This window comes from Pistacia vera, unplaced genomic scaffold (genome assembly GCF_008641045.1).
Source record: "Pistacia vera cultivar Batoury unplaced genomic scaffold, PisVer_v2 Contig182, whole genome shotgun sequence".
In the NCBI taxonomy this organism is placed as follows: domain Eukaryota; kingdom Viridiplantae; phylum Streptophyta; class Magnoliopsida; order Sapindales; family Anacardiaceae; genus Pistacia; species Pistacia vera.
In genome coordinates this window covers 48,932-59,235 of record NW_022195917.1, presented here as the reverse complement: position 1 = coordinate 59,235, position 10,304 = coordinate 48,932, and positions in this window count along the sequence as shown.

Below are 10,304 nucleotides of genomic sequence, written 5' to 3'. Positions count from 1 at the left end.
TGAGAATTGCCTTATAAAGTGACAGATGCGTTGGAGGTTATATATAGAAACGAGACATGGAGTATAATTGGTCAGTTCGGGGTTCACGAGGATCGAGAACGTGGTGAAGCTGAAGCGTTGGATTGGACTTTGGGAAAGTAGTAAATCGACGGCAGATATGGCTCGAATTTAAAGTGTGCTAGTTTGTGACAGAGATTGATGACTTGGCATCTTTCTGGGTTGTTGGATTCGGTTCAAGTGTTGGGTGAATAGATGGTCGAGGCGGGTATAAGGTTTTAGTATTGGGATTAATGACGTATTAAATTTGCGCGGGAGGAGGACCGCCTTTCACACTTTTAATCCATTTACGGAAACACCCTTGAATTCTATGACTGTACAAGCTATTGATTAAGGGTAAGTTTGTGAATTGAATTACAAATCCGATTCCCTCCCACCAAAATTCCAATTCCCATGTTCTAACTAGTAAGAGAGCGTTTGGTTGGGGGTTAAATCATCTTATATTACTTAATTATCATGTTTGGTTGTTAAGTAATATAAAATACTGGCAATCTTCAAATATCAATAGTAGTTATTGTTAGTAATATTGGAGGTAATCTGATCACCTTTATTTTCTTAGGTATTCTAAGATTACCAGGGTTATCTTTTTTTGTTACAATTTTATTACTTATCAATAAAATTTTAGGACAATAATACCCTTATTTTTAAATTTATTTACATGAATATAAATTTTACTATTTCTCACCAATTAATTAACTTTGTAGACAAAATTACCCTTAAATTCAAAACAAATTACAGCATACCCAAGCCACCACCCCCAGCCACTTGCCGCCAGCAATCGTCGCCGTCGAAACAGCGCACGAAAGGCCGAAAATGACCGCTGTGCGCCGATATGGCCATTGATGGCCAAATTAGATCTGACCGTCGACGGCCAGATCTGTCACGTCTGACCATTTTCTGCCTTCCGTGCACAGTTAGATTGCCGACTGCCGACGGCCTGCGGTGGTTGCCGACAGCCAACAACGGCTGGGTTGGTGGGGGTGCTTTGTTGATTTTTCACACTTCTATTATAGGGTTGTTTTTGCTAAGTTTTTAAATGCAGAGGGATTATAATAATCTAAATAATAATCAATATTAAAAAATAATATAATAATAATATTTAATTAGAAAACAATTCAGTAATTTAAATAACATACCCATCAATTTATTCCTCCCAACCAATCATATTAATATAACATACCCACCAATTAACCAAACATATTTTCCCAAAGATTCACAGTAATCTTCAAAATAATATAACTTTTCAATAATCCAACATTCTCTTAACCAAACGTCCCTTAAGAGTAATAAACCATTTGTGAAGATCCTTTAAATGCTTTTTTAACCATATTTAATTAAAATCAAAATGAAATCTTAATAATGTATATATAAAAATCCAAATCGTTTGATTAGAAACATAATATGTGAAATTGGCATTAGTATTCATTCAAATCAAAGATACAATATTACTTGTACGAATTTCAGCCGGACAAAGACATAGTTTGGATATAATAGACGTGCTGACATAACTCACCAGTTGCTACATATCACAAGCAATCCAAGTTCATCAGAGCCGTATTAAACTTTCCTTTTCTTCTTTCAAATTCCCAAGGAAAGGATCAACAGAAAAGCATTGAGCTGCTTCCAACATTTCATTTCTCAGTATCTATAAAAGATTAAGTTTATATGAACATGTCTATGAGAAGAAGATAAGCAACAAATTAAGAAAACAGGGAAAGCAGATGCATTATCTTGTGAAGGACGCTTGCATCAAATTCAAACAAACAAATTTGTGAGAACAAAGATGCCAGCATTCGGACAATATATATGCAATTCGGTTCAAGCTGTTTCAAACACACAAGACCACATAACTTATAAGTTGGTAAAAAAAAATACAGAACTTACATTCAGTTTCACAACGAGTATATAAACTATGCCTTGAGAGGTAAAGAACAAATCGGCAACAAAGTTCAGGGGAGACTAATCTTAAGCAAATGAGCCATTTTTCACCTTCAATCAAAGGAAAATTCCGATACCAATTGTCATATAAGATATGCTTCAGATAAATAAGCTATTCCTAGCCAATTAAAGGTACCTGTGCACCATATTGGTAGTTAAAACAACTATAGAAACCTAAAGTTTAAATAATTAAAATAGTAAAAAAGCAGCGCCCCAACTTTTTCCCCAAAGAAGCTCCCATGAAAAGAGAACCATATAATCAGAACTTAAAACCTAGAAGGCAACTAATAAAGAAAAGAGAAAAAAGCAAAGCCAGTTCTTTAAATCTTCAGGCTTGCTTGGAACAACTGCACAGGCAGCAGCTCTTATATCCTGCCAACAAATTAGAAACAACAGAACTATAAGGCAAGGCACATATCACAAATTCTGAACAACAAAAATGATGCACAATAAATGTATAGAAACGAGCACAAATACTGACATTGCTCGAAAAGCATACATAAGTATACTGTTGAGCAATACAAATGGTAGATGATGTAATTATCAGAAAACCAAGCAAGAAATTTATGCAGTCAACCAATCTGAGGGCAGAGAGAGTTAGACTAGGGTGGCCAGAAAAATTGATGAAGAAAATTTGGCCATTTGGTCAAAGTGAGGAGACTGATATACATTTGCATGTGTATTTTTATATTTAGAAAGAAAAAGACAGAGAAATAGATTTTAAAAACAGCTTATGTGGGTATTATTAAAAAACCAGAAGTTTTTGAAGACAGATCTAAACCAGATGAGCGAAATTAAAAAATGGAAATAAATAGAAAATTAATGCGTGGATAAGTGATACAGACAGTTTTTACACCCATGTGTAGAAGATGTGCTGGATTGTCCAAAAGCTTAGTTCTCTGACTCAAAATGTGTGCAAGTCTCACAAAATTATAGCTTTATATTCATATTTCCAACCTCACTAATCTCAATAATGCAGTGTTGCCAGTGTATCAGAATTTTATTACTAGTGAGCCAACATGACATACTAATTTGCACTAAATCTGTTTGGAAACAACAAATTTAGCGGTTTAAAGAAAATATTACTCAGGAATCATAAAGTTTGATTATTAATGGACGACGACTATCCTTTTAACAGCTGCATCATTTTACTTTTGGGAATACACAACTCAAATTGGCACCTCTCTCCCAGCAACCCAATACCATAGTTAGTAACCATATAAGAAAAAATTACAATAAAAATTCATTGAATTAAATGAAGAAGGCAAAAGCTTGGTCTTATAAATAAATAATGGTGTAAAAAAGGCAATTTTAAAGAAAATGAGTAATAGATTACGAGATTAACAGTTTGATAGAGAGCTCTTTGGGCAAGAGATTTCATGAGCACAGCCTCGAAATGAAACTATCATCAAATATTGAAGTATACAAGGTTACACATTGAAGAATACATCTAACAATGCACATTTCCAGCAAATCGTTTTTTTCCTTCTCCCTCTTTCCAAGGAGATAGAAGACAACTAGAAATCTATTATGTGCTAAGGAGCAATTAATTTACAAATTCAACCAACAGTCAGAAACATGGCAGATGTAGAAAAAGTCATAGTATACAAGATTCTAAACAGCCTCACCAGCAGAAAAATTTAGAAATAAAATGATGCAGCAACTACATTTCTGACCAAAATAAATACTTATCCACCAAACCAGGGGTGGAAGAGAGGAAGAAAACCAAAATTTTCATTAGAACGCATAAAGAAAACATCCAACCAACATAAAGGATTCTAATCCATGGTCATATACAACTATGCATAGATATAATGTAAAATCTGATCAAACATCACTAAAATGCCCTATGATCCAACATAATCTGATCTAAAGTCAACTGTGGCAGAATAAGCAGCATCACTAAATTGAGATGGTATTGAAATGAGTTCCTTTTTCCATTTTGTAATGACAATTTGTTCATTGATCACAAGTACAACGTGGCCCAAACAAACATAAAAACAAGAAACTGCAACCAAAAAAAAAAGCATGCCTGGTTCATAAAATCCAACAGTACAGCCAGCGAAAGTGCAGACTAATACCCATGTCAAACAATTGTCTCTTTGTATCTAATATTTCCTATTTACCATCAAATTAATATAGAGCATCAGCAACTAAAACACAATCAACCCTGATTGTTTCAACCAAAACACATCAAATTAATATAACCCTCAAATTTACAAATACGCTTTGATGAATAAACACTCCATAAAAAATGAAGCTCGAAGTCCAACCCCACATGCTTAAACGGTTAAACCCTCAAAAACTTATATTTCACAATTCATAATAATAAATACATGTCAAACCAAACCCTCAAAACTAAAAAAATAAAAGCATGCAAAACCTTAAATATATAATGCAATGAGATCAAAATAATTACCTCCTAATTGTCAGTAAAATTCCTGCAAAAGACCCTCCCATCCATCAAATTCAACCCACCAATAAACTTTCTCGACCCAAAATTACTCTCTTGTTCTTTCTCTTCTTCACTCTCATCATAAACCACCTTCTTCAGCATCCGCTCAAAGTAACTCCCGTACACATACTCTTGCGTGTACCCACACTCTTCATCATACGACACAACGTGTCCATGCCACTCCCACACTCTACAATCCGACTCTATTTCTTCATGAAACGACACGCACACGTAGTGCTCTCCAATGGATATCGATTGACCCGAATTCGGTTTCAACGATTCGAGTTTACCTCTTGTGATTGCCTGGATGATTTCTCTCTCGATTTGAGCCTCTTCTTTGTGTATTTGCGATCTTTGAGCGTTGTTGTTCGTGATGCTTGCGGCGGGCTTTTGGGGTTGAGGTTGTTGTTGAGAAGTGAAGCCGGTTTGGTTGTGGTTTAAGGAGATCAATGATTGAATCAAAATCAAATCCAAATTGTTGTAATTATATGAAGCCATTGTCGTTTTTTAGGGGTGTTAACCGGAGCTTATAACTTCTAAAATTATGTTGACTCGTGTGTTTTATAACTTTGTTGGATTTATAAGATGAGTTTGTAAGAAAAACAAAAATGGGAGGAATTTACTCTTTTTTTTTTAATTAAATATATTACCACATTATTTTATTAATTTTATCACATAATTTATTATTTGATAAAATAATATAGTACTATTTTTAGTCATTTTAATAAAATTTCAAATTAGCTTATAAGTACTAACTGTTTATAAGCCAAATTTCATAAACTCTGTCAAACAGGCTCTTAATTGCTGGTTTTGAGATCCTTGATTGGCGGGTTTGCTGGTGATCCATGATTCAAAAGCAATGTTTTAAAAACGGTGAGACCTGGCAAAGTGATCGGGTCCCGGGTTGGCTGATTAAACTGGTTTGACCCTACGATTAAACTAGTGGCGTTACTCTGTCCATAGATTTCAAATCCACAACCACTCCTCGGGAAATATCTCATCACTCCCTACAACTTTGCAATCCAACAAACACACCACTGTCATCTGGCCAAATGCAATCAGCAGTCGATTGGTTGGCGATGGCCCCACACCAAATGCAACTCCCACTCCATTCCCCAGCAAATTGGCCAAAGATTGGGCCGAAATCGACAAATTTTCACCCAAAAAAAAAAGCGCAACGACGTCAACAACCTAGGCTAAATAGGCTTGTTTTCGACGTCAACAACACTCCCCATCACCATGAAAACACTACCAATTTTTGCAATTTTCGATCGTTTCACTCACCAAAAATTGCCTGCATCGCCACCTTTCAACTCACCAACCCTTCCTTTCCAAAACGCTCAACATCCTTACTCGGCTTGGTGAAGGGCTCAGTGTTAGTGTATGCTTTAGAAACCAATCGTGTTGTCGGTTTCAAGGTATTATATTTTGTATATATATGTTAATGTATTTATTTTGTATATACATTTTTACCTTATTAATAAAAGAAAGTGTTCTTATTTCACATGTAGTTTACTACTTCACATATATATAAATGTCTGGATGATACAAATTTTTAGAAAATCAAAATCATTAAAGTATTCCCTACATAGATAATATTAATTGGACAATAATTTTACATAATAGCCATGCTGAAGTTCTCCGTTGAATATCATGTGATGGTACAAGTGTGGGTGATTATAAAAGTTAATCACTAGGGTATTAGTATGGATAAGCGGTTAGTGAACTGTTTATCAAATATGGTTATTTATGATAAATCACATAGACATTTAGAATATAATCAATGATGCATCATAAGATTGTACAGTGTATTATTAATTCTTAGACCTGAGATATCATGGTTGGATGCATAAATGCATATGGTTCATATGATGTATAAACACGAGGCTAATCATGTCATGTGTAAAAAAAGCCGATTTGGCCATGTGTTATTTATGTGTGAAGACGAGTGATAGTCAAGATGGGGTCCGTTGACTTGGTATAGGTTAATATCAAGTTCCTATATAAATGTCAAGATACATTGGAAAAGGAAAATCTCCGACCGGGGTATATAAAATGTTACCTGAAATATTGTTTCATGGTGACATGTTCCAAATGTATTAATTGTCAATTTGATATAAGATTAAGACAAAGATTTTGACATACCATGAATCCGTTCTTAACTGGGATTAAACAACGGAGATATTATATTACACGTTGTGCACAATTATAAAATGGTTCATCATAGTATATCTTCATCGTGACTTAGGAGTTATGGAACATTGTTAAATGTCTACCGTAATCGATGGGAGTTTCGATTATAAAGAGTTATGACGAAACATATCGGAATAGACTACGATATTGAGCCCACGATTAGGTCATAGTGAGCCTAAGAGACCACACATAAAAACTAAGAAGAATGGAGAAATAACCAAAGAGAGTTGATTATCAAAGGTTGGCTAGCACGTACCAAGAGTAATAAAGTTATTTATATTATTATCATTAAATTAGATTTAATGGAGGGTTATATTAGTAATTATGAATAATTTAAGAGTTAAATTGCTAATTAGAATTAAATGGAATTCTAGTTCATAATTAATCATTTTCTTTATATTAAATTATATTTAATAATGGGTTGTAATTGTAAACATATAAGCAATTTAAGGGTTAAATTGTTACGTAAACAATTTAAAAATTAAATTGTTAATTATGGTTAAATGTTAATCCAATTTCATAATTATGGAATTAGTTATAGCCCTAAAATAATTATGATATTGCATAAAGAAATCCTTAAACAATTATTAAATTGTTTATTGGCTAGTCTATATAAAGAAAATGATAATCAATTTTTAATAGAATGAAAATTTGAAAAACCCTAGCATTTTTCTCTCCTTGGTCGAATTCTCTCTTTCAACTTGGTGTGGACTTTCTTTTGCTAATTTCTCTTGAAATTGGAAGATCTCCTGCCTACTAAGGAACTAAGGTAACAAGTTTTTATCTTATTTAATTCAAGTTTTTTGAATTTTATTTAAAAACCCTAAGATGCATAACATAGTGATATATGCTTCCAATTCATATTCTTCCATGCAATCCATCTTTCACCTAGGTCCCGGTTAAACTGGTTAAACCAATCGGGCTAGGCTGGGTCGGGTTTTAAAACACAGTTCAAAAGAGACAAGAATAGGGTTTTTTTTTTTTTTTTTTTTAAATTAAATAGCTTTTTTGTAATTTCTTTTGGAGAAATTATCTACTACAAAATATTAAAGAGAAACTGTTTGATTTAATCAAAGTATTAAATTGCAAAATGTTTATACTATAATTATTTATATTAATATTCGGTTAAACTTTGACATAAAAATCATTTTGAATTTTAAACAAAGTGTTATTACATGATACTACAATTAAAAGAATAAGGATTTTCTGATTTTTAATTTCTTTAAATAAAATGAATATTAATTCATTTGACCATAAACTGAATTTAGTTTGGTATTGGGAATTTATATACAGGAGGCTATTGGATCAAATTAATGAATGTAATATTTTTTTTTTATATTTATATACCGTTAATATATAAATATAAATTGTATAAATCAAGTCTTAATGAATGTAATATTTATATTTTTTTATATATTTATATACCTTTAATACATGTTTACACTTTTATCAAATTGTTGTTTGGTTTAGCAGTTAGTTTCCTTGTAAAGTGATGGACTCAAATATGCACAATTGACGTCCTTTATGAATATATAGTACATAAATATGGATAACATTGTCCATCATAATTTTTAAAGTAATGTAATTTTGTTTAAAAGCTACATGTAAATATGTGAATGTGATTATATGGCTCCATTTGGTTCAATTTTTTACATTTTTTAGAAAATTTTTGTGAAAAAAGTTAAAACAAAGTTGAATTGGGCGGGTATTACGATGTAAGATTTATAAATTAATAAAAATACCCCTTATATTTATTTATTTACTAAACACCCCATAATAAAACATTAAAAGTTAACAAAAACACCCCCAACCCACCCAAAAAATATGACAGCCAGCCACCACCGCCGGAGGGTGGCCGTATCGACGCATGACCGGCTGGATCTTGCTGGTCGTGGGCCGATATGACCTTTTCCGGCTAGATCCAAGGTGGATCTGGCCGCATTTGCTCGTCAACGACGACCATATGTTGGCCATTGTTGACGACTGGCTACGGCCAAAGATCTGACATTTTCTGGCCATATCCACCGTGGATCTGGTCGAAAAAGGCTAGATCGGCACACTATTGACCAGATTCAGTCGGTAGTGTGCCGTTTTACCAGATTCCGGCAATCTTCCGGCGGTGTTGGCCGAAATCTGGTAAAACGTAGGTTGCTGGGGTGTTTTTATAATTAAAAAAAAATTATTTAGGGGTATTTAATTAAATTAACAAATTTAAGGGGTTTAAAAAAAGTTGAATAATATTGTGAGTTTTTGCAATTTTACTATTTAACTTTACTAATAGTAGTATTCTCAAAAGGGAACCAAACGGAGCCATAATATTTAAAATAATATTACAACACTTAGAGATGTAAAAAATGAGATGAACATACCAATTTCAATATAAGAAAATACACAAAAGCTTCTCAAAATGCAATCGCAATTAAACTGTCTATTAATAATACGCTATAATAAGATAATAACACATACACCTTTTTAATTTTACATTTGTCACAATCGAAAAAATATTTCATACAATAAGGCAATAAAAAGAAATAAGTGTATTTCACTCACGTTGATGTGACATCTTCTCATTGATTAATTGTATTGTTACATATTGTAAGAGATTTTGGCTCCGTTTGATTCATTATTCTGATACCTTTTAGAATAATAGTTTGAAAAAAGTAAAATTAGATGGGTATTACGATGTAGGATTTGAAAATTAACAAAAATATCCCGATATATTTGTTTATTTACTAAACACCCCTATAATAAAATATTAAAAATTAACAAAAACACCCCCAATCCACCATTAAATATGAACAACCCGCCACCACCGTCTGAGGGTGGCTGGAGTCGCTGTATCGGTGCATGACCGACTAGATCTGGCCGATCGTGCGTTGATATGACCTTTTTTTACCAGATCCACGGTGAATCTGGCCTTTTCCCGACTAGATCTGGCTATTGACGGTCAGATCTGATTGCATTTGGTTGTCAATGACTGGTTATGGCCGAAAAAAGCTAGATCGGCACACTACCGGCCATATTCAGCCGATAGTGTGCCATTATACTAGATTCCGGCGGTGGTGGTCAGAATCTGGTAAATGTGGGTTGCTAGGGTGTTTTTGTCAATTTTTAAAATTTTTTTAGGGTGTTTAGTTAAATTAACAAATTTAGGAGGTTTAAAAGAAATTGAATAATATAGAATAATATTTTAAGAATAAGAGAACCAAAGACCAATTTTCTGTTTAACTTTATTAGGAAAACCAAAATAGTATTTTAAAGAGTGTACCAAATGAAGCCTTTATAATTACAAGCGGGTAAAATATATTATTCAATCCATTCATAACTACCAAGTCTTAAGAGATGATAATGATAATTAACAAAAATAAGAGTCATCTTATGTTGTGAAAACAATTTTACCTTTTATCCCATATGTATAATATCATTCCGTTGCTACATTGCAAATCCCACATCGGATATCATGTGCACAGCAAGCCTTTGTCATTTAGCATCCATTGATTTAATATTCAAACTAAATTAATGACATTGATGTTTAAATGAAAAAGCGAAAAAAGAAAAATAAATGTATATAATTAACAGACGATGAATTTTTCATTTTTTGTTAACACAAATAACCTCTAGCATTTCCAAAATTATCACTTAGACGATGAATACTTTATAG